The following is a 27,830-nucleotide window of genomic DNA, read 5'->3' on the forward strand; positions in this document are numbered from 1 at the left end:
TTTTGGTCATGACCCAAAGCTCATGACCATAATTAAGTGTAGGAACGTGGATTGACCGGTAAATCAAGAGCTTTGCCTTTTGGCTCAGCTCCTTCCTCACAACATCGAGTACATCGACTGCATTACTGCTGCACCAATCCACCTGTCAATCTCATGTTTCATCGTTCCCTCACTCCACCTGGGGTAAGGACTTTCCTCTAAACTGGAGATGGCAAACCACCTTTTTCTGGTGGAGCACCATGTCCTCGGGCTTGGAGGTGCTGATTCTCATCCCAGCCACGTCACACTCTGCAGTAAACCGCCCCAGTGCATGCTGAAGGTTCATGTTCCATAAGGCCAACAGAACAACATCGTCTGCGAATAACAGAGCTGAGATCCTGTGGTCCCCAAACCGGAACCCCTCCAGCCCAAGGCTGGGCTTTGATTTTCTGTCCACGCAAATTATAAACACATTTGGTGACAAAGGGCAGCCCTGCCAGAGTCCAACATGCACTGGAAACAAGTTTGACCGGCAATGCAAACCAAACTCCCTGCTATGGTCATCAGTGACGAGACAGCTCTCAAAAGAGCACCTCTAACCCCATACTCTCAGACCACGCTCCACAGAATGTCATGAGGGATACGGTTGAATGTCTTCTCCAAGTCCATAAAACACATGTGGACTGGTTGAACATACTCCCATAACCCCCAAGCACCCTGGTGAGGGTAGAGCTAGTCCAGTGTACCATGACCTGGACGAAAACCCTTTGTTCCTCCTGAATCCTAGGTTCAACCAGAATAAGAACAGGCCAAAACTAGACAGAAACGAATGACCACTCATACAAAGTCAGGGTGCTTTCACACCTACACTTTTGTTTCGGAACGTGTCTCGTTTGCCCAGTTAGCGCGGTTCGTTTGGCATATGTGAACAGGGCAATCGCGCTCTGTTCCGTGCTAAAGTAATCGCTCTGAGATCACTTGAATGAGGTGGTCTTGGCTCGATTGAAACGAACCCTGGATCGGTTCAATTGCAGTGAGGAAAGCGATCCGATCTAAGCGCGGTTAAATCACAGTGTTTTATGGATATGTAATAGGCATACGGCTATATGAAGAGAGAATTATGAGTAGCGCGGGAAGTTTCGCGAGTCTCCGGATGCCCGCAAACGAGTGATGATCTCCCGGTAATCTCGCGTCTCCCTCCCGGTCCTCAAATAGGCATCGTCGTGCATCCTTCTCACCCCTCCCCACCGAATCTCTCCTCAGACACGTCGCGCGCACCCTGTCAATCAACACCAAACCACCACCTCTCCTGACAGCTTAGCGGGACGCTGCATAATAACTCCTGACACTCTGACCAATGTGAGGAGAGTTTACTCGCACGTGACTTGTTTTAGCTCTTTTGGTCTGATTAGAAACTATGCAGTGTGAAAGCGAACCGCTCCAAGAGCAAAGAGCAACAATGTAACATTTGTAATCTCTGTTTCGGAACAACTGAATCGATTCACAGGTGTGAAAGCACCCTCAGTGTAATCTGTCTAGTTTTAGGCTTTTCTTAGATGTTGTCACCGACTCGGTCCCAGTCACTCCCCTCGCTGGCCAGCAGAGGCCACCATCTCCGGACTTCTAAGCATTACATCATCCACTTACACTGATCTAGCACACCTGAACTGAATCCAGTTAATGACCCACGTACCCTTTATAAGCCGCACTCAAACACTCAGTCTTTGCGAAGTCTTGTTCAGCCCCGGCCAGCATTACTGAGCATTCTATCCTGCCTGACCTCCTGTGTATTACTCCAGCCCGTTTCTGACTCTGCTTTGCCTTCTGCCTGCCCACGACCCAAGCCTGTTACACGGACTCTGATTCTCGCTGCCTGCCCTTGACCCAAGCCTGATACACGGACTCTGAATCACGCCGCCTGCCTCTGACCCATGCCTGGTAAATCACTCTGTGTCTGTCAGCTGCCAGCCTTAAGACCCTTATTACTCTTGTTGTTTTGTGTTCGCACCTTTGTGCGTGTTGATTGTTTGAGTGAAAGCGTGACTAAGAAATACTGCATAATGGATCCCTCAGTCTCCCCGTTACAGATATCTATTAGATTTTCTCTGACAGCCCAAGTTTAGCCTTGTTTTAGCTAAGCTGTCTACATTTAGATGTCTATTAAACACAAAATAGTTTGCTGGGCACTGACTAGCCTAAATGTAAATTTGTACTATCCTGGACTGGTCCTTTCAATAGATTCCCATCAGGGCCGTCAGTTTGCAATGGCTATTCACACCTGTCTTGCAATGACAAGCCCGCACCTGCTGCAGTTCTGCATTGACAGCATGCATCCATGGACAGCAGGCCACAAATAGCCAGTCCACTCCCAGTATTTCCCCCACCCATGGATTCATGAGTGAGGTAAGGCCATCCTCACTATCAGCCCCACCAAATCTCAACCTTGGGGAACAATGGCTCAGGTAAGTGGCATTATATATTTACAATGTTGAGTGAAGGTCGCTTATGTTCAGTCTCGAGCTAGCGCTTTTCACAGACTTGAAAGTCCATTTAACATGTTGCGAATTATGTAGAAATAAAGCCTCTTTTTGAAAATGCTTGAGAATTAAAACAATGTGTAAAAAGCGAGAGTTTTTTGTCCTTGAAAGCGAAACATCTTGTCATTCTGTTTTATTCTAGAGTGTTTTTATTGCAGGCCCTGCTAACATACAAAAGCCCTGTGTAAATCAGCAGAGACGGCAGTGTCAGAGAGGGTTAGCATAAAACAATACGAATAAAAAAACAAGATTGCTAGTTCAAATCCTGGTCCATCAGAGTCATTATGTGCTCACTGAAGGCACCAAGTTCTTGCCATTTGCAATCTATTTTACTACTGTAATGTGTTGTTGTTCACAATGAAAGGATCTTTTAAAACATGAAATCCATCAGGAATATGTTTAGTTAATGTTGTAGATATGTTTGCATACCAAAATGAAGCCAGTTAGAAAAGAAATCACGTACTACACTATTGTGCTTAAAGGGGACCGATTATGCAAAAATGACTTTTAAAAGGGGTTTTAACCAAGTGGCAACCTCCCGCTCTCCCTTAGGAAGAAAATACGGAAGTAACTAAAACTGCAATTCATCTGAAATTCCGCTAGTCCTGGCCGCTCCTGGCTCCAAAATAGAGCACATTTCAATTGAGCCCACTGTTAGAATGGCCAACTTTACAGCAGAAAAAAAGGTGTTTACAGCCTGGTACAAAAAAGATTTTGGTTAAGACAGCTAATATTACCCTTCATGACAACTGTGAGGGGGGTGAATTTTTTCATAACTCATCCGTTTCCTTTATATTAAGTTATATTAAGTTTGCATAATTAAGGGAGTGGCCACTTGAGTGACAGCTATGTCTCGTTGGTCGCCGTCACGTCACCTCAGCTGAATCCTGCAGATTAGCCACTGAACTCGGCATATTTATTGTATTTCTGTGTTGTTTTATGTGGCTTTACACAGTCAACTGCCTTTTGGACTTGTTTCCTACAATTATTAGATGGCATGGCATGCTGAGTGCACTTAATTGTGCTCACAAACCATTCACGTGGCCTCCATTTCCCATGTGAGTAAAGTTATTTACTTATATACCATCTCTGTACATGTATTTGTTTTATTTAAGATCATTTATCGTTTATATTTATATTTAGAGCTGTAATGCACTCCAGAATCTGGTGAATTGATTAGCTGTAGGCTCTAGATCAGTCATCTGAAGTGTTGTCATACAGTGGATTTCATCAATAGTCCTGCATTTACTAACACAGACTATATCTGAAGTGTTTGGAAGTAATTCGTGTTTTCCTTCTGTTGAAAAACATCATAAGAACAATGTTTAGTGGCTCAATGTGTTACAGCAGTGTTTTTAAAAGTCTAAACACTTTATTGATATAGTGTACAACCAAGCACATGTGGTCAGAATACAAACGAGTCACAGGTGATAAAGTATTAAGCGTTCTCCCAAAGTAAAGTGTGTCTGAACCAGCTCCAAGCTAAATGCCAGCAGGTGTCTGTAGCTCAGCTCACTCTCCGCCTCTTTGCCCTTGTTTGGTATCCCGCCGTGGGTGTGATGACGCGCGAACAAAATGGCGACGGTTGGCCGCGCCTACTTGTGATTTCTTTTGCGCTCTTTAGAAACCTATGGGTGACGTCACGGATACTACGTCCATATATTTTACAGTCTATGGTTTTAACACAGTTGTGTGTCAACAGTGTGATATAACCAGCTTCTCATGGTAAAAATGTATTAATTTTATTGTTTGTAATCACACTTGGGCCAAATCCCAATTCTATTTTTGTACCCCTACCCCTTGGCCCTTGAAACAGAGTGTGAAGGGGAAGGGCTTCAAAATGTACCCATATGAAATGGGACAGCACTACAACACCTGCGCACGTCATCATGTCATCACGATCTCTTGCTTCATATGAGATCGACAATCACGACTGCTGTAGTTATTTCAGTTGCGTTATTTTTGGTGTTTATCTTCAGGAAATCAAGGCATATATCATGTTATCATATAACCAGGGCCGGCCCGTCCATAGAGGCGACCTAGTATTAGTATCTGCGACACCTCCCTTACCACCTGCGTCCTCAGTTATGTCCGCGTCACCTCCCCCGCGTCCTCAGATATATTCGCGCATAGACGATCCGCGACACCTCCCTCCCTCCCTCCCTCAGCACTTGCGCGTCCTCAGTTATATCCGCGCATAGGGCGGCAGAATACAGAGCATAGTGTCCGCGACACCTCCCTCCCTCAGCACCCGCGCGTCCTCAGTTATATCCACGCATAGGGTGGCAGAATAGAGAGGGTGGTGTCCGCCAGTCCGCGACATCTCCCTCCTTCCCTCAGCACCCGCACAAAAGAGAAAAGACCCACGAAAAGAGCACCGGAAAAGAGGTCCGCGACACCTCACTTCATTTTCATAACCGGTCACTTTCGTTTTCATATTGGGGTTGAGGGCGGTGTAATCGTCCTCTGCCTAGAGCGGCAGTTCAGCTTGCTCCGGCCCCGCATATAACAATATAACATGGCAATAAAATTGTAACTATACTGTGCATGTACACCATGGCCATATTCATCTATGTAAACATACGAAAACAACATTAACATTATAGCAGACACTGTAAAAAGCTCATCTGGTCCTAAAAAATCTCTGTTTTGAGGGGTATCTAGCCCTTCCCGCTTAGCCCTATGCCAACCCTGTTCCTGGAGAGCCACCTTCCTGCAGATTTCAGTTGCAACCCACATCAAACACACCTGCCTGTAATTATCACGTGGTGTTCAGGTCCTAATTAATTGGTTCAGGTGTGTTTGATATGGGTAGCAACCAAGTGTGCCGCAAGCCTACGTTTGAGTGAAGGTTTCGGCCGTTAGATCGCCCCCTGGGGGCTGGCTGCAGTACAAGTCATAAAGCCCGCCTCCTCCGTGTTAATGAAGGAGACTTGAGCCCAAATAAAAAAAATATTACACTTGCAATAAAATGTCCCGAAAGATAGTTCTGGTCGATTAAGGCACTGGTTATTGTGCTGAAATAGGTGCAGATCTTCATTTTTGTAAACAGTTTGTTTTTAGCAGTAATTTAATGCTGGGCGTGTCATCGTGATTGACAGCTGTGATTGACAGTTTCTCAAAGCGCGGCGTCTGAGCTTCGGCAGGAGACTGAAGTAGACTGAAATGTTATTACTCGATTTCTGTGTTATTTTACCATGACAAAATGAGTTCAGCAGTAAACTATAGTTTCTGACATACATGATCCTGGTGGAACACTGTTTATTCGCTAAGTTCAGGGCTTTTTTCGGGCTTTATTAGTTTGCTGATACACGCGAAACACAGTTCCGGCTAGATTCTCTCCTGCCGGAGACTTATCTCTTAGAGCTCAGACTGACTAATGTTACCTCTGCTGGACCTACTCCGGATGCCTGGACTCACTACCCAATTCCAGCCCGAGTCAATCGAGCCAGATGCGGCGGCCGAGCGAGCAGGCGCTGCCGCATGCGAGCCGGAATCAGCCCGCGACGCCGCGAGTAAGTTATGCTCTGCGGCCTGGAGCTGGCGCGATTGAATATATAAAACCCTCATATTTGTTAACGTTATTACATCCATTTGTGTTGATATGACAGCAAACGCATGCTGAGAAGTTCGGGGGGCGTAGTTGATTTTACATAAAGCGTTTGATTGGAAGCTCGACTCTGCTCATTTTCGCGGCTCCTCCTCTGGCTCCATCAGACAATCCTTCTGCGCATGTCTGGCTCCAATTTCAGCAGTCTTTTGCGACAGTTTGTGCCCATCAAGCAGGCGTTTTGCCCTCAAGGCGTTCAATGGGAAAAAGGGCTGTCGCGTCGTCCATATTTTTTACAGTCATTGGTAGCAACTGAAATCTGCAGGAAGGTGGCTCTCCAGGAACAGGGCTGGCCACCTCTGCCCTGCGCCTTCAAGCTAACGAGAATTGGGACACCCCTACATTTTTTTTGTACATATTTTATATGTACAAAACTTCATAACCATTAATTAAAATATAATTTTGTTGATCAATTTCATCACCCTTGGTCTGAATGTGCCTTAAAATTCAATCTTGCAGTAAAAATGTAGACAAGAGAACAGAAGATGAACCGAAGTGTTGAGCGTTCACTAATAACCCAGCTCTCCATTTAATATTCACCCTAGCCCTGCATGCATGGGATTTTAGGATTAGAAGTCTGCATAGTCTAGATTTGCAGCTCTGACTGAAGATGTGCGTTCCAGCTGGTCTGGAGCTCCCAGCGCTGCATAGCTGCAGATCTGACCCGTTCTCCCTTTGACATCCAGGCCCAGACCACAGCCCTCTCGGCAGCCTGACAGCCACGTAATCACACCCAGACCAATTACGCTCGCTCAAGCCCAACGCCCCAGCTTTTCTGCTCAGTCCTCTGGGTCTCAACGGCAGATTCGGCCCCTGCCAGAGGCTGGGAGCAGCTGCACCGTCCCACCCAGACAGCGTCTTCAACTTTTTCAGCCAGAACATTCTGTGCAGATAAAAACAAGACACGTGCTCTGTAAAGCAGGTCTACATCCTGGACCTGTGACGACAAGACTTTCTTACTGTTTGTTGAACGAACACGCCATTTGTGCTGGTCAAATCTGCTTTTCAGACATGTTAATTTGTTAGATATCATGCTACAAGGTTTTATTTGTTGCCTTTGGTCCGGACCAAATGAACCAAACCACAGATATGAAAGCACCCAAACATTGTATGTCTTTAAAAAAGAAGAAATAAGACTTAAGAGGATGGATACAACAAGACTAGAGTACTTTTTAGCAATTCTTACAACAGTTTCAAGGTGAAATTAAACAAAGGCAGCCTATCAAGAAATTATCAAATATAACGTTCTGATTCATTTAGACACAAATCAAGATTACAGGGGCAGATTACTCATGAATAGGGGTGTATTAGGCTTCTTGCACAATGCTGTGTAAAGGCCTTGAACACATTTACTGTAGCGCAGGATTTGTTAACAAATGCATGTGAAGCTCAGCTCTTCTGACATACTCAGTTCACTCACAATACAGCATTAACCGGGCATACAAAACAAAGGGGTCCACAATGTATCATTGAGGGTCTACCTTCAGCACCTCACTTAAATATTAATAATAATAATAATAATAACGAAGTGCAAGGCAGTGGCGCAGTAGGTAGTGCTGTCGCCTCACAGCAAGAAGATCGCTGGGTCGCTGGTTCGAACCTCGGCTCAGTTGGTGTTTCTGTGTGGAGTTTGCATGTTCTCCCTGCCTTCGCGTTGGTTTCCCCCAAAGACATGCGGTACAGGTGAATTAGGTAGGCTTAATTGTCCGTGGTGTATGAGAGTGTGTGTGAATGTGTGTGTGGATGTTTCCCAGAGATAGGTTGCGGCTGGAAGGGCATCCGCTGCGTAAAAACTTGCTGGATAAGTTGGTGGTTCATTCCACTGTGTCGACCCTGGATTAATAAAGGGACTGAGCCGACAAGAAAATGAATGAATGAAATGAATGAGAAGAAGAAGATGGTGTAACATTTCAAATAATAACAATGTTTATAGTATTTATTTCCAAAAAAAAAAAAAATCGTTTCACGATGGTTCAGGACCTTCCATATCCAAGTACTTTCAGGTTAGAATTTCTACATACACCCCCTACTAGGGGTGTCAAAATTAATCGTTTCTTCGGTGCACCGCGATACAGACGCGGACAATTCGGTATCGATTCAGTAATAACCATAACCGGTTATTATGTAGTGACGTCATTTATCTTCTATGCGCTCTGTCGCGAGGGAGGTGAGCGCCGTTATTTACAACACTCAGCCAACTCAGGGCCGGCCCGTGGCATAGGCACCATAGGCAAATGCTAAGGGTGCTGTATATCCAGTGGGGCGCCAGAAATGAGCGCGCTTCAGTTGGTTTTGTTTTCGATTTTCCTGACACACATTCAGTTATAGACGGCAATAACTCAGAAACCTCTGACCCTAAAAAGATCTAAAGTGTGTTTCCTACAGAAAGACAAAGCTGGTTATGTTTCACAGCTGTCTTTCTTTTTTTCGCTCAACATTACGAGCACTGCTCCGTTTAAGCCCTCGCAGTCTGCGTTTACTTTAGCCGGCAGAGCTCGCGCTGAGATGAGCTCTCAGTAAGGGACCGTCGGAAAAGTGCTTCTTTTTTTCGTTTTTTTCGTTTTTCTGCTCTGCTCAGCGCGAGCTCTCCCTGTTGCAAGGTTGCTTAAGTGTGTTTGTTTGTGTGTGTGCGTGTGTGTGTTTGTTTGTTTGATGCTGTCTATGTTTGTGAATGTGTTTGAATGAGAGACAGTGTGTTGCTGTGTGTCTGTGTGTTTATACAGACAGCATGTTATAGCCTCCCCCCTAAAATATAACACTATATATGGAAAGCATCGTCAATGCACCGTGATGCACCGAGATATCGAATTGAACCGAATCGATGGCATGATAATCGTAACCGAACCGAACCGTGAGACCAGTATAGGTTCACACCTCTACCCCCTACTAAGGCCCAATCCCAATTCTATTTATGAACCCCTACCCCTACCCCTTCTCCTTGGACCTTAAAACCGAGTGTAAAGGGGAAGGGCTTCAAAATTTACCCATAAGAAATGGGACACGACTACAGCACCAGCACACGTCATCATGTCATTGCGATCTCTTGCTTCATATGAGATCAGTTGTGTTATTTTTTGGTTTTTATCTACAGTAAATCACTGAAGGCATATGTTATGTTATCATAACGATCTAATGTGGCAATAAGATCATAACTGCACTGTGTATTTACATTGTGGCCATATTAATCTATCTAAACACACTAAAACAACACTAACATTATAGCAGACACTGTAAAAAGCTCATTTCCAGCCACTAGACTTTTCTGACAGGGGATTCGAGTGTCAGAATGTTGTGGGACTGCTGTACAGGAGTTATGATTAGGGATTGTAGGTCGCGAAATTTAGCGGATTTTATTTTAGAGAGGTTTTTTTTTTTAAGCATGACGGTAAAACACAAACACAGTTATGAATATATTAAAACAGATACTTTTTGGTTGTAAATATTCACATTAATGACAAATAATATTAATTTGTGCATCTCCTTACTTCCGGGTGCAGCTATCCTGCCGTTGTGGCTGGTGTATTCTGGGAAATGTTCTTACCCCTTTGTGTCGAGTGTGGTCCTGGAAAATCTCAGTTCGAAGGGCTAATTACCGCTTCCCCTTAGCCCTACACCTTCAAGCTAAAGAGAATTGGGAAACCCCTACCCCTTCACAGGAACGCGCAAAACAAGGGATAAGAGGAAGGCTACGAGGTAGAATTGGGATTGGGCCTAATTGTGCATAGAGCTGTAACCACTGCTGAGTGGCCTTAAAATCAAAATGCAGACAAAAACAGCGATGAGTGAAACAAATGTGTTTATTTACAGCTCTGCTAATGATCCTGTAAGATGATGCTTGATTAGACACAGCTGAACAAAACACACCCGGCGGCCTACATTCATGTTCGGAAAAACTTACAAGCAGGATATAGACGGATGACCACTTACTGAGAATTATGTCTGGGTGAGTCACTATGCCTGGAGAATGAAGATGCTTTCTGTACACTGTAAAAAATACCTGTCAGTTAACAGTTTGCATATTTTGTGTGTTTTTTCGTCTATTTACGGTTGTGAATTGCATTATGGGATGTTGATCTTTGCTCTGTCGACTTTTTATGCTAAAAAATCAACTCTACAGTTTAACAAAGTGACTTTTATTGACATTTTCATTCATTCATTCATTTTCTTGTCGGCTTAGTCCCTTTATTAATCCGGGGTCGCCACAGTGGAATGAACCGCCAACTTATCCAGCTAGTTTTTACGCAGCGGATGCCCTTCCAGCCGCAACCCATCTCTGAGAAACATCCACATACACACACACACACATACACTACGGACAATTTAGGCAACCCAGTTCACCTGTACCGCATGTCTTTGGACTGTGGGGGAAACGGGAGCACCCGGAGGAAACCCATGCGAACGCAGGGAGAACATGCAAACTCCACACAGAAACGCCAACTGAGCCGAGGCTCTAACCAGCGACCTTCTTGCTGTGAGGCAACAGCACTACCTACTGCACCACTGCCTCGCCTATTGACATTTTAGTAGTTTGAAATAATGTATAAGAAGGAATATAGAGAGAAATAAGTCTGTAAGATAAGAGAAAATGTACTGGCAGCTTATTACAAGGATTTTGTTCCATTATATATATATATATATATATATATAACACCAACCCAGAAGATACATCACTTTAAACTATTAAAAATTTTAATAAAAGTCACTTTTTCAATTTTCTCAAGGTTAAAAGATTTTTCAAGAAAGATTAAGATCTTGTGTTGCAATTCAAAAACATGAATAAATGGAGAAAAATAATCACAAAATTCAGAAAACTGCTAATTTACACATATTTTTTTAAAGTTTAGCATATGGAGTTTGTGGATGGGGTGGGAATGGAGTGTGGTAGTGGGAATTGCACACTACTGGGATTAGGTTGGGAATGCGAGGAGAGCGGAAAAGAGCTCATTGTATCTGCTCCGCTGCATCTGCACACACTCCAACTCTCAGCCTGCAAAAATATACAGCCACTGGACACAGTACACACATTTTGACAATTACTAAACATACACAGTAGCCTAAAACAATATACCAGATGCATGATAAATCAGACCTCATATTGCAAATGTTTTTTTGTTGTTGTTTTTTAGATAGTGCTGCACAGCATGGTAGTTCGGTGGTTAGCACTGTCGCCTTAGAGCAAGAAAGTCGCTGGTTTGAGTCCTGGCTGGGCCAGTTGGCATTTCTATGTGGAGTTTGCATGTTCTCCCCTTGTTGGTGTGGGTTTCCACTGGGTGCTCCGGCTTCCAGTCCAAAGACATGCATATGCAGTGGGAAAAATAAGTATAGAACCCGTTGTGTTTTTCCTGGCAATAATATTTCTAAAGAAGCTATTGACATGGAATTGAACCAGATTTTGGTAAAAACTCAAACAATACAAACATAAAACTGAAACGAAACAAAAAAAGTGTAATGTAATGTAATATAATGTAATGTGTATTTATATAGCGCATTTATTGTGTATGGCCGTACACCCAAAGCGCTTCACAATCATGAGGGGGGTCTCTCCACACCACCATCAGTGTGCAACATCCACTTGGATGATGCGACGGCAGCCACAGGACAACGGCGCCAGTGCGCTCACCACACACCAGCTATTGGTGGAGAGGAGAGACAGTGATAGAGCCAATTCGGTGGAAGGGGATGATTGGGAGGCCATGATCGTAAGGGCGGATAGAGGGACTTTGGCCAGGACACCGGGGTTACATGGGAGTGCCATGGGATTTTTAATGACCACAGTGAGTCAGGACCTCGGTTTAACGTTTCATCCGAAAGACGGCGCCAATTGACAGTATAGTTTCCCCTTCACTTTTACTGGGGCATTAGGACTCACACAGACCACAGGTTGAGCGCCCCCTGCTGGCCCCACTAACACCACTTCCAACAGCAACCTGGTGTTCCCTAGTGGTTCCCTAGGCTCAGCCCTGCTTAGCTTCAGTGAGTAACTTGGGCTGCAGGGTGATATGGCTGTGGCCATGATCGGTAAAATGATCGGTAATTAAAAGGGGAAAGAATAAAAATAGAATAAATATTGATACTTTTACTTTTGTATTAGACACACATGTGATGCTTGTATTTGCAGCAGCTCTACATCCACAACTTCACACTGTCACGATAACCAGCGATCGTTCTCGATAGATCGCCGATTCTCACACAACAACCCATGGACTACACTTCCGCCTTGTCCTGGACTACATATTCATACATGCTCTCCGGTCACATTCACACATGCTCACTCATCTAGACTGATTACATTCTCACCACCTGAGCCTTGTGAGAGAATGATTGCACTCACTACTTAAGCCACTCATTCACCCATCCAGTTTGCTGAGTCTTGTTTGCTATCAGTGATATTTCAACACGGTTCTCCTTGTCTTGTTTCTCTGTGTTTAGACCCTAGCCTTGTTTATCCTTGTTCTCCTGTTTAGCCGCCTGCCTTATGACCTATTGCCTGCTTATACGACTACGATTCTGGACTGCCTGTTTCTACCCGTTTACACCTGATTGACCATTGCTTGCCTGACGCTGAATAAACCTGCATATTGAATCTTACCTCCAGTTGTGTGTGTCATCCCCCGTCGTTACACACACATCCCTGCTGAAAAATCCAGCTTAAACCAGGTTGGCTGGTTTTAGCTGGCTGACCAGCCTGGTTTTAGAGGGGTTTTGGCCATTTCCAGGCTGGTTTCCAGCTATTTCCAGCTTGGTCTTAGCTGGTCAGGCTGGAAAATGACCAGCCAAATCCAGCTAAAACCAGCTTGACCAGCCTGGTTTAAGCTGGATATAGCTGGTTTTGGCTGGACTCCCAGCTTGGCTAGGCTGGTCAAGCTAGTTTTAGCTGGTCATCTCCCAGCTTGACCAGCTAAGACCAGGCTGGAAATGGCTGGAAACCAGCCTGGAAGTGGCCAAAACCCCTCTAAAACCAGCCTGGTCGACCAGCTAATACCAGCCAACCAGCCTAGGCTGATTTAAGCTGGATTTTTCAGCAGGGATTGGGTTAAATTAGGCTTTAATTAGACTCTCCTTTACTTCCATTGTATCTGTTCTGCTAAGGGAACTGAACCAACCCCATTACGTCAGACACAGCGACATTCCAAGATGGCTGAGCCCTAGGTCTAAAAGCTACAGTAAAACATGCCATTTTCTGCTAAATGGTTACATTAATCTAGTTTGTTTAATATATTTTCGTTAAAGTGGAATCCAATGTACAAAATAAGGTAAACTTGACTGAGTGCTTCATTTCACCTTTAACATGTGCCTGTCAATCAAATAAGTGGGCCTGGAAAACTGCACTGCTATGTCATGTTGTGGTGGGCCTCAAAACCGCTAGGATTTAGATCCTATTTTAAAGTCAGTTAATGTAAAAAAAGGAGACTTTGGGGTGTTTATATCACTAGTGTCTTGAAAAATATCCAGTCAAATATTATTTGTGAGACATAGAATTAATCTCGAGTCTGTTTCCTGTCGGCTCTCTTCATCATCAGCGCATGTCCTGATGTGGCCTACAACACCTTGCGGCGTAATTGTCGCTGATCTATTGTCCGTTTTAGACATCAGGAAGAATTATAGCTGTTTACTTGCTTCCGCGTATGAAACCCTGAGGCGCTTTTGCTGTGGGTTATTCTCCTCTCTCGGGCTGCCAGGACTTTCTGCAGACACACGGCATTGTCTGCTTTACTAACAGCGGACGTTCGCTCTGAAACACATGAATAGAGAGTCTGCTGCAGTGTAAACAACAGAGCGCAGCTTCATCCCACTGTTCTCAGATCAGCGTGGAGCTGTGCAGGAGCTGATGACGGATAAAATACACCCTTCAAAAAGAAGTAATGACAACGGTGCAATCTCACACTAGTTTGTCGTTTTAATTTTAGTGGCTAATTCTTATGTATTTGTACAATCTCATTCATGCACCATTAATGTTGAAAAGTACATAGAGGTTTTGGAGCACAACATGCTGCCTTCTTTGCCAGGGATGCCTATGCATATTTCAACAAGACAATGCAAAACCACATCCTGCACAAAGTCCTGGCTGCAGAGGAAAAGGATGCAGGTACTTGACTGGCCCGCCTGCAGTCCCGACCTGTCTACAATAGAGAATTTGTGATGCGTTTTGAAGCAAAAATTCGACAGTGAAGACACCTAACTGTTGCCCACCTGAAGACTTGTTTGCAGGAAGAATGGGACCAAATTACACCTGAAACACTTCTTCACTTGGTGTCTTCAGTCCCTAACATATTTTAAGTGTTGTGAAAAGGAATGGCAACGCTACAAAGTGTATACTAGAGTGTATGGGTGTTTTCTAGCATTGGTATCCGCTGCGTAAAACGTATGCCCGAATAGTTGGCGGTTCATTCCACTGTGGCAACTCCTGATAAATAAGGTACTAAGGGAAATTAATGAATGAATAAAACAAATAAATTAATAAACAAAACAAACAAACACATGCAAAGCAAGTGTACAACTAATTAAATTACATTCTTATTACAAATAAGCAGGACTTTTACATTAATCAAAAAAATTGAAATTAAAAAAACGAATTGATAGTTTTAATGGCCTTTCTATTAGTACTATGTTGAATAATACAGAAGTAATTCTTCAGTTCCTTACAAAGCAAAGTAAAACAGGATTTTTTTGTTGAAAAATTTATAACTATTAATTTAAAAGCAAGTTTGTTCATCACCAGTATATAAAAAGGAGAATAACATAACACAAAATTGTCAGTTTGCAAGCAGCATAACGAGCTGTTTTTAAAGTCTTAAAATCAATGGAAGTGAATGAGACCTCACGTCTCGAGCCAAAAAGATTCAATAGTGGCGCCCACAAATAAGGTCATGTATATGTATTTTCCATAGTTTTTACATGTTTGATATTATTCTCACATATTTGCTGAGTCTTTTGCATGACATTTCAACTTAAATCTGTCAAAGTGGTGCAAACAGGTAATACATGGTAATCCAGAAGCAAAGTCAGGAAACAGGCACATGATCGATGCAGACAATGTAAACAATAGAACAAGACAAGGATAATAAAAGGAGAAACTCGACCAGAAAATGTAAAGTTCGTAAAGTTACAGGGTTAATACCAACAAGACTTAGCAATATCAGTGTGTGTGCTATATAAAAAGTCCATATAATGGGTCTTTGAGCAGCTTTAGCTGTGCTTGTTTGCAATCAGTCGGGATCAGGAACTGCTGTGTGTGCATGGTGGATGCTGGGAGTTGTAGTTCGTTTGGTGACAGATTTGTAGTTCATCAGCGATCCGCAGTAACACTGTAACACTGATAGATTTATAATTTTATTATTTTTTTTATATTTAAATTTAAAAATGCAATTCTTATATTTGAGATACCTTTTAAAAAACCTAAATGTAAAAATAAATAGTATTGTTTTCTCTCTTTTTGAGTAAAAACAACTCAAAACTCAGAATTGTGATTCCTGTTTGATCTTATCTGCCCTAAATGTAGATAAATAAATAAGTATAGAAAAAACGAATAATTAAAAATATATGGAACATGATGTTTAAACATATATTTTTGTACGTTTTAATATATACACTAAAACATGAAATGTGAACAAAATACAAGTGCTTAGTGTCATAATGCTTGAGGCAGCAGTTTGTGAATGAGAGCTTGGATTGAATGCGATGGCAGATGGCCTGATTATCTGTGCATAAAGAGTTAAATTACAGTATTTTTCTCATGCTGAGCTTTCATATGGCTTCTGAAATAACACTAAAAGAGAATGCCTGGATTTTAGGATCTGTTTTATAGCTATTTTTATGCTGTAAACAAAAGACAAATTTACAGTTAGAGGTTAGTTCATCCTACAATGAAACTCATATTCATTCTAATACGATGTCTGTTCATTTACAGTAAACCAATAAAGGGATTTTTTAATAGTCTGGCAGATTACGTGTAGGACAATAACACTTTTAGAATGTTATATTAGCATATTAGAAATCAATCTGACGATATTTAAAGCCCACATGAACCGGATGCTGTGACCGTTTCTTTTTTTGTTGGTTTGTTTGTTTTTTTCGTATTGTGATGCACTTTCTAGAGAAACCGAATATTAAATGAGAAATCAGTGGGCCTGGCTTGTTTTTTTTCTATTGAGAAGTGATTGGATGTAATAAAGTAGGCATTTCACTCAGACAAACCTGGAAAAAGTTTTGGGGAGAGTTTTTACAGCCTAAAGCTGCGGTCACACAAGAGTTTGAGCTTGTGAAATTTTGTTGTCTGGCGCCGCAAAAAGGGGCGGGATTAAATGATATGATTTCCCAGCTAAAAAATCCAGCGTAACCCAGCCTAGGCTGGTTGGCTGGTTTTAGCTGGTTGACCTGCCTGGTTTTAGAAGAGTTTTGGCCATTTCCAGGCTGGTTTCCAGTTATTTCCAGCCTGGTCATAGCTGGTCAGGCTGGAAAATGACCAGCTAAATCCAGCTGATGAATAAATGTCAGTATCTGATGTCAATATGACATTGGTTTAAGATGTTGGCTTGGCGTTGAGTTTTAGTCACTTTCCAACACAACCTAAAATCAACCAAATGTTGACGTCATTATTGGAAGTCAAAATAACTTTGTCCTTAGACGCAGGCTAGACATTGAATTTTGCTCACCTGTTGTTCTGACCTAAACTTTTATTTATTTACCTATATACTGTATATATATATATATATATATGTGTGTGTATATATATATATATATATATGTATGTATGTATGTGTGTGTGTGTGTGTGTGTGTGTGTATATATGTGTGTGTATACATATATATCTATAGGTCCATTTTGATTCAATAAAATGTCTTCAATAACTATGGGAGGAAAGCATTCAAATAACAGTTTTTAGTTTTCTCAAAATTAGATATATTTTTTTTCTCCAGTCAAAAACATTTATTCAGCAGTACTTGCATGCACCAAACTCTACCGTTTTATTCCTGTAAGTGTACTGAATATAACTGTATATAACATTTTATTCCTTAAAATATGGTGTAGCCTGTTTTGACAGTGCTGACAGTATTTTCTGATTTATGGAGTGAAATTTAAGAAATTGAAATGACGTCTATCAGAACATTTAACTGCAATGAGTCTATATCAAAAATCTATTTTATTTAAGTAATAATTTATCAATTTAATCAATCAAATAATTTTAATCTTTGTTCTATTTCGTGTTCTGGAAACGTATGCAAATATGTGCAGGTTTATTTAGCTAGTGCCTCACTTGCATATATAAACATTTGAGGAAACCTGTAATGTGACTAAATGTTTGCTATACTATTTGCAATCAGTCAGCTATTGAGGTGTGGTGATGTTTATAAGTGCAATAACCATACAAACAATTCTCATCCAGAAGCTCCTAAATAACCAATAAAACTTTTAGTAAGATCCAACATAGGCTCATTCTGAAAATGTACTCCTGTATACATTTCTAGAGATCATGAATTGTGTAGCCAGAAGTATGTATGGCTGTTAGCTAAATTGTCCATACGAGTGTATGTGTGTGAGTGTGTATGGATGTTTCCCGGAGATGGGTTGCAGCTGGAAGGGCATCTGCTGCGTAAAACATCTGCTGGATAAATTGGTGGTTCATTCCACTGTGGCAACCCCTGATTAATAAAGGGACTAAGCCAAAATTGATGAATGAATTATAAAGACATGCCATGGAAGAAATGTCATTTAATGCAGTGCTTCTTATACATTCTGAGACAGTGTTTATAATTTAGGCAGTGGAGATTGTTGATTTATAAAGAGAAAACAGACCTTAAAAGTTCACCGGAAGCGTTTGACTTGGGTCACTGACAAATTAAAAGTCCTTCAGCATGCTTTGCACATACCCTATTAAGCCATTTTGGTGACTGGCACTTTAAATTCAAATGAGATTGTGCGCCATTAAAAAGAGGGCGGAACTACAAATGCCTATGGATGCTAATAGGTGGGGCTTTCCCCCTCTGATGACACATACAAAAGGAGAATGTCCTCTGGGGCCCCTTCTGATCTGAGGCCCCAAGCATTTGCATGCCTTGACAAGCAGCAACGCAAACCCGAACCACACCATGCAATGGAAAAGCATCTCAATTTCTCACCATTGACACTAATAACAAGCATTCCCGAATTCAACATAGAGCCTCTTTCAGGGGTTTCTTGTACACGGTGAACTCTATACCTGCTCCAGTGTTGTTCTTCTCACCTCTTTTCAGAACAAAGCATCAGTACACTGGTTCCATTGATGAATGACTCTGTGGTCATCAGCGGTGTGGCAGATTCTCTCTGTTGTGGTCCCGAGCAGGAGCTCTCATTATCCACATACGGCTGGTAAAGAGGCGACCAGTGTGGTGATGTCTCCAGCCTGGAAGTACACTCATTTTCTTTGTGCTCTGGTTCTGTGCTCCCTGGTCTCGGCAGGTTACAATAGAGCACAGTGTTCCCAGCGGAAGACAATCACTGTCTGTCTGCACCGACCACTCTGACTGTGCATATACACACACCGCTACTCACACACAAAGCTTTTTTCCACAAGAACACGCATGGAGGGAAATCGGCCTTTACATTTGATGCTGAAAGAATAGAGAAACATCATCTCATTTTTGTCAGTGAAGCAATTGGCAAAACAGGACGCCGAAGAATTTGTATTACATTAGATTTAGAGATTAATAATCTTAATAATTTTCAAAATCTCTTGGCAAATTTATTAAAAGCTTCCTAAATGGATGGTTTACTTAAAACTAATAGTAATTCATTCTATTCCAACATGTGTTTTATGCAGCTTCCAACTGCAACCCAGTACTGGAAAACACCCATACACTCTTGCATTCACACACACTAAGGCGAGTTTTGTTTACCCAATTCACCTATAATGCATGTGTTTGGACCGTGGGGGAAACCGGAGCATTAGAAAGAAAACCCACGCCAACACGGGGAGAACATGCCACATCCATACAGAAATGCCAACTGACCCAGCCGGCACTCGAAGCAGCGTGAGGCCACGGTGCTGCTGTCCCCAAAATATTTAGTTTTACTTACTCTTTACTCATGCTCAAAATTTTCTAAACCTTTATAAGTTTTTTTTTTTTGTACTGTTGAACACAATAGAAGATATGTTGAAGAAAGATTAAAATCTGTATCCATTGACTTCCATGGTATGAAAACAAATACCATGGGAGTCAATGCACTGTAAAAATAATCATGCTGCCTACATTTTTTTTTAGTCATCTCAATTTGCATTCATCAAACTGAGTAAAAATGTTAAGTTAAACTTTGTAGAATTAAAAAAAAATGTTAAAACTGGATTAACTTTTCAAAATAAGTTAAAGCTGCAGTACATAGAAAAATATTTGTTGTCTTGATTTTTTGTCATTGCCGGATTTCCAGCTTCAAAATATCTTCTTTTGTGTTCTACAGAAGGAGTTGACGACGAGTAAATAACAGGTTGAGAATGTAGTAAAAATCAGCCTGTTGTGAGGGCCTTTTTTTTCTGGATTGCTTTTGAAAATTCTATCGGTTGGGTTTTGCGACGGTGATGATCGAGTCAATCTGTGCTTTTGAAAACGCTATCGGTTAGGTTTAGGAAAGGGGGTAATCGAGTCAATCTGTGCTTTTTAAACACTATCAGTTGGGTTTAGGAAAGGGGGTAATCGAGTCAATCTGTGCTTTTGAAAACACTATCGGTTGGGTTTAGGAAAGGGGGTGATCGAGTCAATCTGTGCTTTTTAAACACTATCGGTTGGGTTTAGGAAAGGGGGTGATCGAGTCAATCTGTGCTTTTTAAACACTATCGGTTGGGTTTACAAAAAGGGTTAATCGAGTCAATCTGTGCTTTTGAAAACACTATCGGTTGGGTTTAGGAAAGGGGGTGATCGAGTCAATTTGCGCTTTTGAAAACACTATCGGTTGGGTTTAGGAAAGGGGTAATCGAGTCAATCTGTGCTTTTGAAAACTCTATCGGTTGGGTTTTGGGACGGTGATGATCGAGTCAATCTGCGCTTTTGAAAACACTATCGGTTGGGTTTAGAAAAGAGGGTAATCGAGTAGGGATGTAACTGTATTGTAAATACCGTCATACCGCAATATTATTTTTTTTTGATATTACCGAAGTCGCATGACTCGGTAAAACTGTAGGTCTTCTGAGAAAATTTGCTCAGGCGAATGAAGCGAACGGGAGGTAACGAAAACTACAATTCCCATCAGCCCATGCTTGACCATCATCCCTTGCGGTCTGTTGTCGCTACAGATCCAGTAATGCGGAAATGGAGTGTGCTGCTAGAAGTGGGGATGAAAAAGAGCTGGAAAACTCTAAAGCGGGTGTTGTCGCCGCGCGCGTACTGAATAGCGGTGTTGTCGCGCGCATACTGAATAGCGGTATTGTCGCGCGAGTTCTTATCAGCTGTGTTGTCGCGCGCATACTGAATAGCGGTGTTGTCGCGCGAGTTCTTATCAGCTGTGTTGTCGCGCGCGTACTGAATAGCGGTGTTGTCAGCACACTGTTCAGATTGATGCAGACATGAGACCTCTATCTAACTCATGGTTTGTCCTCTCAAGTGGGGGAAAGACAATGCACAACGTTACCCACTGCTGTCAACCTGGGCCAAGTCATATCTCTCTTGTCCCAGAAACCTCAGTCCCAAATGAGAGGGGTTTTTTTTCAGTTGCAGGGGACATTGTAAATGCCCAGAGATACCAGCTTTTACCAGATTATATTTATATGATAATTTTCCTTTAAACCCATCTCTATCTAAGTGAGTGAGTGATTAAATGTTGAATGTGATGAGTTTTCAACAATACTAAATTGAAACTTTATTTTTTTTACATGGTTTAATATTTTTTTGTTATTAAAATTGAAGTTCCTGTTTCAAAGCTTACAGATAGATGGCTAATTTGTATGTCATTGACACTTTTGGCACTTTTTTGGAGTATTTTCATAAGTTTTGTTTTTTCCTGTAAATGATTCAATAAATACCGTACCGTGACATTCATACCAAGGTATTACCGTACCGTGAAATTCTGATACCGTTACATCCCTAGAATCGATTCAATCTGTGCTTTTGAAAACACTATTGGTTAGGTTTAGGAAAGAGGGTAATCGAGTCAATCTGTGCTTTTTAAACACTATCAGTTGGGCTTAGGAAAGGGGGTAATGAGTCAATCTGTGCTTTTGAAAACACGATCGGTTGGGTTTTGGGAAGGGGGTGGGTGGGGTATCGGTCTTTCGGTCAGTCAGTCAGTTAGTTGACAGCAGCCTCTGGTGGATTTATGTGAGAACAGCAGATGCAAAAGGCACTCATGAGAGAAATTTGAGATCTAAAAGCGTACACATCGGCCTCTGGTAGATTTGCGAAAACAAAATCTGCAAAAAAACATACAGTAGCTGCCAGGACATATTTTGCTCTCTCCAGAAATGTATATAGAGTTATGTATGCATAATAAGCCAGGTTTGCAAACAGCCGTGTGTGTATAAAATATCCTGTCGCAAAACTTGTCAAAGTCTTACATGACAGTAATAGTTTGATTATGTCTATACTGCACTTGAACAATGCGACTAAAATAGGAATACTCTATATGTCGTAATTGAATTTCTGTTTAGTTGGATTATGACATTAGTCAGATTAAGGTAATCAAAAATTACTGTTTACATGGTAGACTCTTAATCAGAGTATTTTCTTATTCGTATTAAAATTGGATAATTGGTCTTGATGAAAAATGTACTCATTGTAAAACAGGATTTTAACCAAAATAAATACTGCAATATTCAATCCAGGCTCATTCTGAAAACATTTGGCAATATACATTTCTGGAAAGTGCCAAATACATCCCATGAGTTACTTTTTTTTGCAGCTTTTGTTTTCGCAAATGCACCAGAGACCGCTGTGTAGGCTTTTTCAGGTCTCAAATTTCTCTCAGGTGCCATTCGTGCCTGCTGTTCTCAAGTAAATCCACCAGAGGCCGCTGTCTACTGAATGACCAATTGACTGACCCATTCTCCGCCTTCCCTAAACCCATTTGATAGTGTTTTTAAAAGCACCGATTGACCCGCGCACCCACTTCCCAAAACCCAACCGTCAGTTTTAAAAAGCAATCGAGAAAAATAAAATCCCACGCCAGAATTTTACCATGTTTTCAGGTTTTACCACATTCTTGCTTTGTTATTTACTTGCTCATTTTAGGTTTTGGCTTTTTGTTTTTGTCTCACCTGCTTTCTGGAACCATTCTTCACCAGGCTCGAAGCCCGTTGTTATGGTCAACTCCGCTCTGCATCTCAAGTCCCCCGATGTACATGGCGGGAAAACTAGAAGCACAAAAAAGAACAGCAGCATACCACCCCCTAGTGTTCGTTTAAATACTAAAGGCAGCCATACGTACTGGCTACTTAATACACGATCTCCAGAAATAGGGCTACGTTTTCAGAATGAGCTTATGTTGGCAATATTGCTTAGAAATGAGACTCCGTCAATTCACAGAGAGCCATTTAAAAATAATTTTATACATTTTGTGAATCTGGCCCCTTGAGGGTTGCTTGTTTACTGGCACAATTTGAAAGAGCCCACCTCAAAGTCTTTCTTCTTGTCTCCAGATATGATATATTTTTTTTTTTCATCTGTTTTATCAGCTGCCAGACGAAAAAATCATGCATCTGTTTACCACAAAACGGCAAAATACATAAAAGGCAACACAAATGTACAAGAGCTGCTGAATCCCACAGCATTTATTAGAGCGTGTTTTGATTATAAATGGTGATAAATAAGCCAATAACCATAGACATCAATAATCATGAATACATTAGGCCAGGAGGAATTGGTCTGTATGTGATAAGGCCCACGAAGAAGAAAGTGTTATTGTAATGTAAATCACATTCAGACCGGGTTACTGGCAGCCTATAATAGCATCATATTGACGCCGTTAGATTATCTCATCAGTCATATTCTGCCATGGGAAGAGTCCTCTCTTAGTGAGGGAAAACAGTTTAGCTCTTTGTGTTTAAAGACTGAGCCTCGGCGATGTGGGAAACATTACTCATTTATATATATATATATATGGCAAATCAAATCTGGTGTCACTGATACACCCGAGCATACAGAGTCATTTTGTTCGTTCCTTGGATCTATTTATATCTTCAGTTCAATCAGCTTTGCATTTAATCTTATAGCGGAATGTGTAGGCTGAATTTAGACTACTAAAAATGGCACATATGGTTGAAGAAACGATTAGTCCTCCTATGATTTTCTTTTCTTTTTCAAATGTTTCTCAAATAATGTTTAACAGAGCAAGGACTGTTTCCCAGTATTTCCTATAATATTTTTTTCTTCTGGAGAAAGTCTTATTTGTTTTATTTCGGCTAGAATAAAAGCGGTTTTTAATTTTTTCCCCACCATTTTAAAGGGCACATAGGTTACTCCTTTTTCCAGATTTAATATAAGTGTGTGTATTTTTGTGTGTGTGTTTATATAGCGCATTTATTGTGTATGGCCATACACCCAAAGCGCTTCACAATCATGAGGGGGGGGGTCTCTCCACACCACCACCAGTGTGCAACATCCACTTGGATGATGTGACGGCAGCCACAGGACAATGGCGCCAGTGCGCTCACCACAGCTATTGGTGGAGTGGAGAGACATTAGCCCCTTTCACACATACAGACACATACAGGTTGTATGTGTGAACAGGTCCTTTTTGAAAATACCGGTAAATTCATTCTGGCTATTTTCCGGAAAGAGAAGTTGTAACATTACCGGCAATTTGTCGAAATGCTGCGCTGTGTGAATGCAGAAGGAAGATTTCCGTAATAAGCGCGTGCACGTCTAAAACATGCTGACGTGAGACGTCTGCTTTAGCCAATCACAACAGTCAGACGCATTTACGTCCGCGCGGTTTGTGAGGATAAAAGCCTTTGAATATTTTTCCAGACACATTTAGCTGCTAGAAGTTAGTCAGATCACGTTTATATGTTCTTCTTAATGCCAACTGTGTAAATAATCATCGATAAGATGCTTATGATAAGTCGTTGTTTGTTAACCTTCAAGCTTTGCGTGCGCCTATGAGCGCCGCACACGCACATATTATGAACATCTCGACATGCGAAAGTGATCCTGCGAAAGTTGTTCACAATATTGATCATCCACAGAGTTTGTAATTTAGTCAAATGTTTACAAACACAAGCGCAGCCGTTTAGAGCTCATTTGTGGTGAATGATGTCAGAATTTACCGGTATTTTGGAATGGATGTGTGAATGCTCTTTTCCGGAAAATTTCCGTAACGTCCTCGTCTGTGTGAACAGTGCTTTTTTGAATATACCGGTAAAGTTGTTCCAGAAATTTACCGGTATTACTGTGTGAAAGGGGCTAGTGATAGAGCCAATTCAGTGGAAGGGGATGATTGGGAGGCCATGATCGTAAGGGCCAATAGAGGGACTTTGGCCAGGACACCAGGGTTACACCCCTGCTCTTTCACGAGAAGTGCCATGGGATTTTTAATGACCACAGTGAGTCAGGACCTCGGTTTAACGTCTCATCCGAAAGACGGCGCCCACTGACAGTGTAGTGTCCCTTTCACGTTTACTGGGGCATTAGGACTCACGTAGACCTCAGGTTGAGCGCCCCCTGCTGGCCTCACTAACACCACTTCCAACAGCAACCTAGTGTTCCCTAGTGGTCTCCCATCCAGGTACTGACCAGGCTCAGCCCTGCTTAGCTTCAGTGAGTAACAAGTCTTGGGCTGCAGGGTGATATGGCTGTGGTATATCATAAGTCTGTTGTGTCCCCAGAATGTGTCTGTAAACTTTCAGCTCAAAACAACCATCAGATTATTTATTATAGCTGTCTGAAGTGTCTGTATTATGGCTGCTAAAACCTGATTGCTGTTTTTTTGTACTGGGCCTTTAAGGCTAGTCCTCCCCACCCATGTTCCCTCAATCACTGCCCTCGGCTGCCTCAGGAAGGGGCGTAACGTTTGTGAGAAATACTACAGTAAGAACTTTACCAATCAGTATTTACACACACACATAGCGCAGACACACACGCACAGAGAGAAAGAGAGAGAGAGCGTGTTTAGCTTTGCACTGTTTTTGCACGTATCCATATGTGACAGGATACAGGTTAATCTCCACTGCTGTATAGATATCTGTTTTGTTAATGTACAAAATTAACCTGATTTAACGTCCACAAATCGGGATTGAAGCACCTTCTTTTATAATTGTTCTGACACGCGACTGTGCTGATGAAGTGAATCTGAAGTTTCATTCATTCATTCATTTTCTTGTCAGCTTAGTCCCTTTATTAATCCGGGGTTGCCACAGAGGAATGAACCGCCAACTTATCCAGCAAGTTTTTACGCAGCGGATGCCCTTCCAGCCACAACCCATCTCTGGGAAACAACCACACTCACATTTACACCCACACTCATACACTACGGTCAATTTAGCCTACCCATTTCACCTGCACCGCATGTCTTTGGACTGTGGGGGAAACCGGAGGACCCGGAGGAAACCCACGCAAAGGCAGGGAGAACATGCAAACTCCATACAGAAACGCCAACTGAGCTGAGGTTCAAACCAGCGACCCAGCGACCTTCTTGCTGTAAGGCGACTGCACTACCTACTGCCGTGAATCTGAAGTGAAAAGCTGTAATTCATTACACACATGTTCTGTTTTATAACATTTTAAACCTGTGAAACTCACTAGTGATCACGTTTGAGGATTGAGAACAGACCTTTTATTCCCGGTTGCTTTCGCTCATCCTGTTATGTTGATATGATTATATGCGTTACTACCATAGGACGTTTACAAGCACTGTGAAGGCTTTTTTTTTTCTTTAATCTAGCCTTCCTGTTTTTGACTTTGACTTAATTTGACTTAAAGAATTGTTTTGCTCCAAAATTGCCCATTGGACTCTAATGATTTCTCATGAATGTGCCATAGAGAGCTAGGTCGGATGTCAAGATAATGGCTTTCTCTGTGTTCGTCACCCAAAGCTATAACCATAATCATATGACTTCAAAAGAACATAATCCACAAGTCTTATAGGCTACGTTTAAGATGCCTTTATGATGCGTTCGAGTTCTCTTTGAAGCTTGATGGTCTGGTCTCCATTTATTATAAATGCATGGTAAAGTGTGACCTGTGCATTCATTTGAGAATCTTCTTCTGTTTAGAGGAGACACATTAGTGAACTCCTGTAACTTTTTAAGCCAGCAGAAATCTTCATGCTCTGAAAGTAATGTTTACACCACTAGACTTTATATATATATATATATATATATATATATATATATATATATATATATATATATATATAAGATTGTGCAGAGGTTTTGTTTTCTCTTGTTTATTTTTAGACCTGTATGCATGTAGATTTTTTTGTATGCATGCATTTTTTTTCTTATCTTTTTCCTATATTTCCCACTTCCCACTCCATCTAATTTAAATAATGCTAAATTACAAATAAATTATAAAACAATCATATAAAGAATGTTCAAACAAACAGATGAATGAATGAATGATTAAAATAACAAACATAAATAATCAAACAAAAATGAATAAATTATTAAACAAACAAATTAATGAATTAATTATCTAACAAATAAATGAACGAATAAACAATAATTAAAACGATAAATGAATAAATGGATAAGTCAAATCAACAAATAAATTAACAAAAAATAATTAATGATTGAATAATCAAACAAACAAAAAATAAATGAACAAAGAATAAATAAATAAATAGATAAAAAGATGGATAAATGATCAACGAAACAAAAATAAACAAATAAATAAATACGATCTTGATACCTACTGCGCCACCGTGACACCCACTCCATTTATTAATTTATTCATTCATTCAGTAGTTTTCTTTTTTCAGCTTAGTCCTTTTAAACATCTGGGGTCACGACAGCGGAATGAACCGCCAACTTATCCAGCATATGTTTTACACAACGGATGCCCTTCCAGCTGCAACTTGGGGAACCATCCATTCATCTATTTATTCGTTTATTAATTTATTTGTTTGATCATCCATCCATCCGTCCATCCGGATAGATGAATGGATGGATGGATGATTAAACAAACAAATTAATAAATGGATGGATTGATTGAATGAATAAAAAATCAAACAAACAAAAAATAAATAAACAAACAAAGAATAAATAAATACATAGGTAAATAGATAGATAAAATACAGCTGGATTAATGAACAAACAAACAAATTAACAAATAATAGAACCAATTAATAAATGGATGGATGGATGTTCAAACAAAAAAATTAATAAATAGATGAATAAATGGATGAATGGAATGAATAAATAAAAAAAACACAAACAAATAAATAAAAACAAAATTAATTGATTAATTAATAATGGGTTGATTTATGGATGGATGGACGCATCAATATTAATACAAACAAATAACAAATGAACAAACAAAGTAGGGATAGATAGATAAATAAATAGATGAATGGTTGGAATGGAATGAATACATGATCAAAAATAAAATACTTGAACAAACAAACAAAAAGATAGATAGATAGATAGATAGATAGATAGATAGATAGATAGATAGATAGATAGATAGATAGATAGATAGATAGATAGATAGATAGATAGATAGATAGATAGATAGATAGATAGATAGATAGATAGATAGATAAAAATGAATGGATAGATGATCTAACAGATAGAGGATGGCTGGATG

The 27,830-nt window shown here is 41.0% G+C and overlaps 2 long non-coding RNA genes across 2 annotated transcripts in view; one reads left to right on the plus strand and one right to left on the minus strand.

Annotated features, from left to right (window-relative positions):
- The window catches only part of LOC147840968 (uncharacterized), a 177,034-nt gene extending 174,968 nt beyond the window's left edge, over positions 1-2,066 (plus strand). Inside the window, exon 3 of the long non-coding RNA XR_015505712.1 lies at positions 1,536-2,066. This is a non-coding gene — a long non-coding RNA (uncharacterized LOC147840968). The remainder of the gene's footprint in view (positions 1-1,535) is intronic.
- Positions 2,067-3,873: 1,807 nt separating this feature from the next.
- The window catches only part of LOC141377102 (uncharacterized), a 35,766-nt gene continuing 11,809 nt past the window's right edge, over positions 3,874-27,830 (minus strand). The window contains exons 2-3 of the long non-coding RNA XR_015505724.1: positions 6,424-7,009; positions 3,874-5,225 (exon numbers count right to left, since the gene is read on the minus strand). This is a non-coding gene — a long non-coding RNA (uncharacterized LOC141377102). The remainder of the gene's footprint in view (positions 5,226-6,423; positions 7,010-27,830) is intronic.

This window comes from Danio rerio, chromosome 13 (genome assembly GCF_052040795.2).
Source record: "Danio rerio strain M-AB ecotype USA chromosome 13, GRCz13ab, whole genome shotgun sequence".
In the NCBI taxonomy this organism is placed as follows: Eukaryota; Metazoa; Chordata; class Actinopteri; order Cypriniformes; family Danionidae; genus Danio; species Danio rerio.